The sequence below is a fragment of the Fistularia commersonii genome, chromosome 22, assembly GCF_037954325.1.
Source record: "Fistularia commersonii isolate RoL2024-O1a breed Wild chromosome 22, RoL_Fcom_v1.0, whole genome shotgun sequence".
Classification (NCBI taxonomy): domain Eukaryota; kingdom Metazoa; phylum Chordata; class Actinopteri; order Syngnathiformes; family Fistulariidae; genus Fistularia; species Fistularia commersonii.
Window position 1 is genome coordinate 7,260,908 of NC_141305.1, and position 10,942 is coordinate 7,271,849.

At 43.9% G+C, this 10,942-nt stretch overlaps 1 non-coding gene across 1 annotated transcript; it reads left to right on the forward strand.

The window, feature by feature from the left end:
* Positions 1-9,325: 9,325 nt before the first annotated feature.
* Positions 9,326-9,398, forward strand: trnaa-agc (transfer RNA alanine (anticodon AGC)). The gene has a single exon. It is a non-coding gene; the product is annotated as a tRNA-Ala (tRNA).
* Positions 9,399-10,942: the final 1,544 nt, after the last annotated feature.

A 10,942-nucleotide genomic window follows, 5' to 3' on the forward strand; every position in this document is an offset into this window, starting at 1 on the left:
GGTTTGGACCAGAACGGGAGCGAGCGGAGGCTCCAGCAGAGAGCAGGTGTCTGAAGCCGGAGCCAAGAACTGGTGACAAGAAAAAAAAATAACCAAATGTTGCACTGAAACTCATGCTTTTTCGATTGGAAATAGACCCAGGGAGTGATCGTTTTTTTTGACCGAGCGGGCGATTTTTTTTTTTTTTTTTTTTTTTTTTTTTTTGCAGATTCAAGTGCCGTTTCAGTCATTTTGGGTCCAATTGCAGGAGGGGAAGGGTTAACAAGATAGCACTTGCTTGATTCCTCTATCAGGTTGCTGTTGTTTTTACCATTTTCCAATCGATTAGCACAGCTGTATAGGGCCAGCTCACTCTCCAGCTAGCATTTTGTGGCGTAATTGTGCACGTACTGGTTGGCTAACACAGCGGTGCTAACGCTAACATAGCGACGTTCAAAGTTAAACTACTGTAATTTCCTCCCCCGTTCTGTCTAATATTCCCACTCTTCATCCTGAACCAACATTTACGCGTTTAATCATCTATTAATCACTTTAAACATTTTTTGATTGCTTTAGCAAGCCAAAGGCGTCAATATGTTTATTACACAGATATTACGAACCTGAAACGACTTCAGTTTAGAAAATTGTCTCGGGAGTGCTTCTATTTTATTTTTCCTGTCATATTTCCCATCCTGTTTGGCAGCGGTGAAGAAATGGATGCCCTACTTTGCCTGCATCCTGCAGTGAGAACAGGTTTTAATTTGCGCTCACGCTTTTCATGCTCACGTAGAGACGGGGGAACCCGGGAACCCGACGATGCCAGCCGCCTCCTGTCCGCTGGGCCGTCTCTCGGCTCGTCACGGCGGAGCTTAAAGGCCCACGAGAGAGCGGCGGCGGAGGTTTTTTGGGGCCGGAGAACCAGGTGAGTCAAAGACTGAAGGGGAATTTGATCTCCTGTGAGGAGGCAGTGTACTGTCTGCCACTTAAAGTGGCAAAAATATTCACATTTATTTTTAGTTGGAAATTTTTAATCTCATTTTGCACTTCAGTTTCCAATATCCATGTCAGCGGCGTAGAAGACGTGAAGCCTGTTTTTTTTTCTACGTCTGAAATTATTGGATAAAGTTTATAGTTTACAACAGGGTTGGCATAATTTTTTGTTCGCAGGGGCCGCATTGACTTTTAAAATTTGACAGACGGGCCGGGTCAACACAAGATACAATACATATTAAAAAAAAAAAAAAAAAAACTTTAATAGTACATATCAGACTCGTCTGATGTTTGCTTTGAAAATAAAACTAGCTTGGTTTTGAAGTCTCTGACATTTGCTTGGATTTCCTGCACAAACTGTTTTTTCCATTGTTGCTTCACATCCAGCTCATTCATTTATAGCATGTCCACAGTTAAGGCTAAATCACAAAGCCAATGTGATTTAACTCCAAAATAGGAGCTCCAAAAATGAAATAATCTCCCCTTTGAGCTCCCACATTCACATCAAGTATGAGTTCTGTACCAATCCTTGGTGGGCCGGATTAAAAAGACCAGCGGGCTGGATGTGGCTCGCGGGCCGTAGTTTGCCCGCCCCTTGTTTACAATAATTATAAAGCAGTAGTGCAAAAAAATGGGAGAATTAGCACAAACTAACAAAGTCATCAAAGTGCAAAATACAGTTTTCATGCATTCAGTATGTATGTATTAAGAATGTAACGCCTCTTTTAGCCCACTGAAGGAGCGGGGTTCCCCAGGGCTCCGTACTCGTCCCCCTTCCCATCTTTTTCTTCTTCTCAGAACATCTCCCCCCCCCCCGAACCGCCCTCCTCCCGTCATTGTCATGCTTTTGTTTCTCACCGTTTCTGTCGGAAGTTGTTTAAGCGCCTACTGTTGTGTCTCATGCTTTTTTTTTTTTTTTTTTTTTTTTTTTTTACTGTTTCTTCTACCTCTAAACCAAAACTGTCCCTCCCCTCCGCCGCCTTCACTCACCACAATGCTACATTTCTAAGAAACAAGAAGGTACAAAATCCCCCATAACAAGCTGATGCGAAGTATCGGTTCGACGACATCCCGTATGTGTGTGTGTGTGTGTGTGTGTGTGTGTGTGTGTGTGTGTGTGTGCATTTTTCTCATAAATTCCTCCACGGCGACAATAACAGCAACCATGATTAGTTTTCTTATCAAACGCACGCCATGCCGCAAAGTAAAATGAGCACAACAATCTTATTAACAAGCACAATAAAGAGTGAATTTTTCGCTGATGGCGATGTGAAGGCCCACGCAGCCGAGGAGAGCGCCGGATTATCACCACAACGCGGATTTGCATAAAAATAATACCGCTGTTATGTGAACCTCTGGGCCGAGCGGGAGACCAAGTTAAGTGAGACCACAGCGATGGCGGATGAAGACGTGCAGCTTCGCCGCTGTTTTCACTTTCCCTTTCTTTTGTTGTCACTATTATCTTGTCTTTCGGCGAGCGGCGGGGGCATTTTTAAACAGCGTCCGAGAGAACATCTCACAGCGGGCGAAAAATTATCATTTGCTTTTAAGGTTCAATTATTCATTCAATCAGGTAACTGGATTAGAGGGTGGGCCGAACATGACACCTGTCAGTCACATATATAAGAACAGCCTCCATTTACAGCTACAGACAATACACACTGCTCAAAAAAATAAAGGGAACACTTAAAAAACACATCCTAGATCTAAATGAATGAAATGTTCTTATGAAATACTTTGCTCTTTACACAGTTGAATGTGCTGACAACAAAATCACACAAAAATGATCAATGGAAATCAATTGTATCAACCATGGAGATCTGGATAAGAATCACACTCAAAATTAAAGTGTAAAAACAAACTCCAGGCTGATCCAACTTTGATGTAATGTCCTTAAAACAAGTCAAAATGAATCTGTGTTGCTTCCTGAGTGGACACTATGATTTCACAGAAGTGTGATTGACTTGGAGTTACATTGTGTTGTTCAAGTGTTCCCTTTATTTTTTTGAGCAGTATATATATATATAGAACCACTCATAAATTGTATCATAATCACATTCATACACACACAATATCTATGAAGTTTATCTTGGTGGAGTCATGGAGAAACCTTTGTTGGCAATAACAAAGATCAGACATTTCCTGCAGTTCTTGAGCAGGTTTGCACACACTCTGCAGCAAGGATTTGGCCCAATCCTCCACACAGATCTTCCCCAGATCCTTCAGGTTTCGGGGCAGTCGCTGGGCGATATGGACTGTCCCTCCAAAGATTTTCTATCGAGTTCAGGTGTGGAGACTGGCTAGGCAACTCCAGGACCTTGAGATATTTCTTCGGAGCCACTCCATAGTTGTGTGTGTTTCGGTTCGTTGTCATGCTGGAAAACCCAGCCACGACCCATCTTCAAGGCTCTTACTGAGGGAAGGAGGTTGTTGGCTAAGATTTTTTTTATTTATTTATTTCTCCTTCATTTAACCAGGAAAGTCCCAGTGAGATTAAAAACCTTTTTTTCCAAGGGAGTCCTGGCCAAGAGGCATTTTGCGATACATGGCCCCATCCATCCTCCCCTCAATACGGTGCAGTCGTCCTGTACCCTTTGCAGAAGAGCATCCCCAAAGAATGATGTCCCCCCCCCATGCTTCACGGTAGGGACGGTGTTCTTGGCGTCGGACTCATCCTTCTTCTTTCTCCAAACACGGCAAGTGGAGTTTAGACCAAAAAATTTTTGTCTCATCAGACCACATGACCTTCTTCCATTGGCGAACTTCAGACGGGCCTGGACATGTACTGGCTTGATCAGAGGGGACCTTGCAGGATTTTAATCCATGATACTAATGGTTTTCTCTAAGACTGTGGTTCAAGCTTTCTTCTGATCACTGACCAGATTCAGCCGTGTAGTTCTGGGAGATTAACAGTCATCTTGAACTTCTTCCATTTTCTCCCAATTGCGCCAACAGTTGTTGCCTTCTCACCAAGCTGCTTGCCTATTGTCCTGTAGCCCATCGCAGCCTTGTGCAGGCCTACAGTTTTAGGGGCGACGTGGTGCAGGAGGAAGACCAATTGTCTTTGGAACCAAATGTTTCTGGTTCGATTCCTGTCTCCTCCTAGTGTGTCAAAATGTTGTTGAGCAAGACACTGCTCCCCTGGTGTTGGTGGATGGTTTGCCACCTGCTCATGGTTCATCCATGATGGGTCAATTACCAAGAACGAAATTCCCCATGGGGATTAACAAAGGATAAATTATTATTATCCCAGATATCTTACAAGGCTCTCTGGTCTTGGCCACTGTGGAGAGTTTGGGGTTTGTTTGAGTAAGAGTGTGGACGGGTGTGTCTATTATACAGGTACCGAGTTCAAACTGGTGCAGTTAATACGGGGAATGAGTGGAGAACAGGAGGGTTTCTTAAAGACGATCTAATAGGTCTGTCTTACTGGTTGGTAGGTGAACAAATACTTATGTCATGCAAATTAAGATTGATTTTTGAAAAACCGAATATATATATCAGAGTGTGAGACAGAGCTTAACGTGGATGTGTGACCTGTCAATCAAAAGGCCCCGTAGAGAGACGTCCAACTATTCACTCGCTCATTCACGCGTAAATCCAGAAATGTTAAAAATGTGTGTGAAAATGTTACAATCCATTGTTTTTATTGTGATTACGGTGCGGGAAAGATAACGAGTAACATAACCAATAATAATAATTGTCATTGGTTTTATCTCAGAACGCTTTTTTTAACATTCCGCCGAGCGTAAAGTGTTTTTCGGACTAAAACCAAAACAAGGACCGTGAATATGAGACCGTTCGGAGATCCGTAAGATACCATCACGCGATCGGTTGTTGATGCAAAACATGGCAGGAGGGCGCCATCGTGGCCAGATTACATAAAAACGTTCATTGTGAAAGCCTTTGTGAGAACGCAAGGTTCCTCCCCTGCACACACACACACACACACACACACACACACACCTCTGGGGTCTCCTCCTGGTCTGCGCTGGGTTACGTTGCGCGCAGACGGACGCCGAGCGGTTGCACGCGGAGTTGTAGTGGAGAAAAAAAAAAAAAAAAACGTGCACTTCCCGCCCTGCATTATTAATGCCTGATGTTCACAGTCGACCTGGTGCTCACACACACTTCACCGGGCCGCGGGACGAGACGGAGGGAAGAAACTTCCATCCCAATCCTCCTCTGCGGCGGCGAATTCACTTTTCGAATGACGGAAAAGTCATTAGCCCGGTTTGCCGGGTGTGTCGAGCGATACGGCTCCTAATAGCTCCGTGAGAAAAGCTCCGATTTGTTTTTTTTTTTTTTTGAAGGATCTGCCGGAATTAGCCGTTGATTACCTCCTCGAAGGGGTGAGGAAGGGGGTGTGACGTGCACGAGCATGTCATATACATCACCCGCTCTCGGAAAAGAAAAAAGACGGAGCCCTCCGTCCCCGAGCCCTGTGAGAAAAAAACCTTCGGTGACAGCCGTATAATGAGCCTCCGCCGGGATCTCCCACCATCTTATTGTGTCTTCATCTGCTCTCTTTAAACCGAGAGGGTGAAAAGAAGCGGGTGGGGGGCCCCCGCAATGGGGGGCGGGGGTGGGGGGGTGCACGTTTTGGAGCAAATTACCCATGCTTATTTATTCCGACACATCGCCTCATGGAGCACCCCCAAACCCCCGACCCCACCCCCGGAGGGTCTTCTCACGGAGCCCCGAATTGTTTCGCCCGGGACGGGAAGAAAATAACGAAGACTGGTAAAGGCGGGGATGAAAAGTGAAAAGTTGGTGTTGATGGGAAGAGGAGGCTGAGGCCCCCCGGGACGGCCGGGGGCCCCCTGGCGTACAGGGGGCCAAAGGCGGGGCCCTACGCGGTGGTCCCGAACTCTTCCGTCAACGCCGGCCCCTTCGATCTATCACGCGAAACCAATGAAAATGCGGGTTCGAAAGAGTCGGCGGAGACACGAGAACACGGGTTTGGTGTGTGTGTGTGTGTTTGTTCACGTGCGAGTAAAATACATTAATAGGTGTTGCTTTTCCTCAGTCCTTAAACCATGTGAAGCAAGGCTATCTTTAGCTTTCCTGATTGCACCGGCTTACAGGTTTTTTCGGACGTTCTCTGCATTGACGTCAAGCGCGATGGGCGAAAGTATGATTCACAACCGAAACAACGTGACGTTGTCGTAGCTGAGGGCAACGGTGAAAAGAGAAATGTAAGGCGACCGACCGGAGCTGAGGAGTTGTGTTCAGCAAAGCCCTTTTGTGCTCAAAAACTACAAAATCCCACCGTCTTCCTGCAATATTTTACCATCCTATTGCAATATTGTACTATATTTTTGCAATACTTACTGTCTAACTGCAACATTTTACCAGCTCACTGCGATATTTTTTCCGTTTCACATCAATATTTCACCGTCTTAATGTAATATTTCAATGTCAAATTGGAATATTTTTACCATCTTACGGCAATCTTTACCATCTCACATCAATCTGCTATCATCTAACTCTACTATTTTACCATCTTAGTGCAATATTTTTCTGACTTCCTTCAATTTTTTATCATCTTCTTGCAAAATCTTAACGTCTAACTGCAATATTTTACCATCTTATTGAAATCTTAACCATCTTACTTTACCATCTTCAATCCTCTATCAACTTACTCCAATATTTTACCATCTTAGTGCAATATTTATCTGTCTTCCTTATATTTTTTACCATCTTCCTGCAAAATCTGAACGTCTAACTGCAATATTTTACCATCTTACTGCATACTTGCCATACAACCGCAACATTTGACCATCCCGCTGCGATAGTTTTCTGTCTTACTGCAATATTTTCATGTCCTACTGCAATATTTTACCAAATTACTGCAATATTTTTACTGGTATTCCGACGGCCCTGCATTCATTCTGGACGCCATGGTTGAGGGCGATGGCTTGATTCACGACCGAGACGATACTGCAATATCTCAACTCTTACTGCAATATTTGAATGTACTACTGCAATTTTTTACCTTGAGTCTATGTTTGTGTGTGCACATAAATAGATTAAGATTAAGATCCTTAAACCACATTGAGTCGCGGTAGCGTTAGCCGAGTTAGCTTCCCTGATTACGCCTACCAACAGGTATTCAGACGCCTTCTTGTGTCTCTGTGTTGATGTTGGGCTCTAACTGACTCACCACTGAAACAACATGTTTGATGTCCTGTCGCCCGGGGCGATGGTGAGAATGAAATGTGACGGCAATAACCAGAGCCGATGAACTGTGTGCAGCTGAGGACTTCTGCAATACTGTTATTGTATGCCTTTTGTACCATCATACTGCAATATTTTTGCAATATTTTTCAATCTTACTGCAGTATTTTACCATCTTACTGCAGTATTTTACCATCCTACTGCTATATTTTGATGTCAAACTGCAATACTTTTCAATCTTACTGCAGTATTTTACCATCTTACTCAAGTATTTTACCATCCTATGCAATATTTTGCCATCTTATTACATGTTTGCCATTTTACTGTGGTTCTTTACCATCTTACTGCAGTATTTTACCGTCTTACTGCAATATTGCACCATCTTCTGCAATATTTTACCATCCTACTGCTATATTTTGATGTCAAACTGCAATATTTTTCAATCTTACTGCAGTATTTTACCATCTTCTGCAATATTTTTCTATCTTACTGCAACATTTCTACCACTGTACTGCAATGTTTTCCATTTCACTGCAGTATTTACCATCTTACTCAAGTATTTTACCATCCTACGCAATATTTTACCATCTTATCATATATGTTTTCCATTTTACTGTGGTTCTTTACCATCCTACTGCAGTATTTCACTGTCTTACTGCAATATTTTACCATCTTCTGCAATATTCTACCATCCCACTGCTATATTTTGATGTCGAACTGCAATATTTTTCAATCTTACTGCAACATTTCTACCATCGTACTGCAATTTTATCCACTACTCTGCAGTATTTTACCATCTTACTCGAGCACTTGACTATCCTATGCAATATTTTACCATCTTATTACATATGTTTTCCATTCTACTGTGGTTCTTTACCATCTTACTGCAGTATTTTCCCATCCTCCTGCAACATTTTACAATCTTATTGCAATATTTCTATCATCTTACTGCAATTTTTTACCATCTTACTGCAGTATTTGATGGTCTCACTGCAATATTTTACCAGCTTACCACAATATTTTAATGTCAAACTGCAATATTTTGCCGTCTTAGTGCGATTTTCTTCAAATTTACTGCAATATTTTTCCATCTTACTGGAGTATTTTAGTGTACACAGATTTCTTTGAGCTCCGGCTTTTCAGCAGCGACACAACAGCCTGCCTTCGGGGGCGCTGGAATCCCTGTGACGCCGGCTTTCGGTGTTTCTCGCTCCTGAGAGGAGAGGGATTTCAGGTCACGGAGGAGGCGCAGAGACGGCAAGCGACAGGGGGAGAAAAAATATAAAGGGAGGAAGAGGAGGTGCATGCCGACCTGAGCACAAAGGGAAGACGACTACAAGGAAAAAAAACAAAAGGAGAGGAAAAAGTTTTGCGGGGAAAGAAGTGATCAGAGCGGCGGATCAGAGCGGCAGTTTGCTCAAGGGAAGGAAACGAGGAGATGGAGGGAGGCTGGGTGGTGGAAACTGGCAAGGGAGAAGGCAGCTCAGGGGGGGGGCGAGTGTCTGAGCGTCTCCCCCGGGGTCTTGCGAGCGGGGGGGGAGCTCAGAGAGTGAACCCCCCCCCTCCCTGCAGAGGAGCTCGACGGGGGGCCGCCTTTTTGTTTTTCCAGAAATGAAAAGCGAAGAAACCCTCCCCGCCGCCGCCGCCGCCGCCTGACGGTAAAAGGCGATAACCGAGGCTCGCACTATCCGGAGGGAGGGAGGAGGCTCCTCACTCCAGATATTACCTCTCAGTATTTTCTTTGTTTAACCTACCGGTTATACCCCAAAACTGTGGTAGTGTGTGTGTGTGTGTGTGTTTGAGGCTAGCGCACACCCTCCATGCAAAACAAACGAATGTTCTCCAGTCCAAGGCCGTGGGAGTCGGTAGGCGGAGGAGTGCGCGCATGCAAAACACGCCCCTCGTTAAAAGTCGCTTGGTTTACCGATGGTTGCCGTGGAAACGCCTCCAAAATGCCAGTTAGGCCCTGAAAATTCAAGCTGAGGAGGGGGTTTCACAACCTCATGTAACACAACCGGATTTTTTTTGGAAAATGAAACAGTTAGTGTCAGGAGGACAGGCGAGAACCGACCTCCTAACGGAACGACCTCGCGTGACCTCCACCGTCCCGCTGCGCTCTATTTCTGCACCGCCTGAAACGTGAGCACATCGACTCCTTCTCGAGGCTTCCCAGTGTGGGGAATTAGCTCAAATGGTAGAGCGCTCGCTTAGCATGCGAGAGGTAGCGGGATCGATGCCCGCATTCTCCAAATCGTTATTTAGTTGTTGGTTAGGACATGGTTATGCAGATATATTTGAGTAAGTCATCCATATTGTGTTGAGCATGAGACCTCTCAATATATAGAACTTTTCGTACATAAAAAAGTACGTTATGGAAAAATTGCTACAAAAAAGCAGGCTAGTACATGGGGCACGTGTGGGGAATTAGCTCAAATGGTAGAGCGCTCGCTTAGCATGTGAGAGGTAGCGGGATCGATGCCCGCATTCTCCAGCTGAGGTTTTAGTTGCTGGTTAGCAGCATCTTTGGATAAGTCCTCTGGATGTAGGTTGAGCAGAAAATATTGTAATAATACCAAATGCTTTGATTATTAAGACAGCTCTCCATGTAAAATATTAGCTTGGCAATATTACGCTCACATGATTTCACAGTCACATACAGTTTGAATTTTGATTTCTTTTTCTTTTTTTTTTCTTCTTAGTTTTTTAGCACAAGTAGGGTCAAGGGTCAGGGGTCAGGGGTCAGTCCAGTTTCTGGCTGGTTTTCGATGTTCTTCCCTGTTCCTGGCCTGGTTCCCTAGTCATCCTTCCGCAACCCATAAAGCAGTCGTCGGTTTGAATTCGAGGTCCTGTGATTGACGGCTCACCTGTCTATGTAAACTCATAAAAGAATATTTTGGCAATACAGCGCCAACTAGCTCTGGAGTGTAACAGCAGCATCAGAACATTGCAACTCCTGCTCTTAGCAGTATTTCTAACCTCATACTCACACTTATTCATTGTCATTTGTGCTTTTTCGAGTAATATGCTTTTTTTTTAATTTCAGGTAGAATTTCTTCTCTTTCACACGTATGCCTTTCTTGGGAATGGCTATATATGTTTGAATATACATTTGAGGGAACATAAGTCTAAAAAATAGTCTAATGATGGATTAACCATATGTCAAATCAGCGTGAAACACAGTTTTTACTGTTGTCTGGGGCTGGTGGGGGTCTATCCAAAATGGGTTATGGTGTTATTATAGTGTTATTAGTGTTAAGGGGTTAAGCCCTTCAGATGGTGAGCAAAAGATTGACGGTTTTAATTTCATAACGTTTTTTTTTTTTTCCTTTTTTCCCGACACTGTGGTTCTGCAGTAGTAAACTCCTCAACCCCCCAGCAGAAAGTCCCCAGTACTCTGCGCTGCTCATTTACGACCCCCTCCTCAACCCCCTTGGTCCCACCCACTTTTTTTTTTCGTGTTTTGTTTTATTTTCTGGGCCTCCTCATGAGCAAATTTGAATGAGGATCCAAAGCAGATTAAGGGGCTAAATCTAAAATCCGTAATCGCTGTGATGGGCTTAAAGCAAAACGGAGTAGGGGGATCCTGAAGGTCAAACGGGCCGCTGTCTTTTTTTTTAATCACGGCCAGTGCTCAATTGTGCAGCCTACATCCCCCCGCAAGTCACCAACTCACCACCTGTACTTTTATATTTTGCAGAAATAAAATCCCTCCTTATGTGATTTCAGTCCTGAAAACATTTTCAAAAATAATAATAAAAAGTATTAAAAAATCTCCATGTTCTGTGTACTAAAA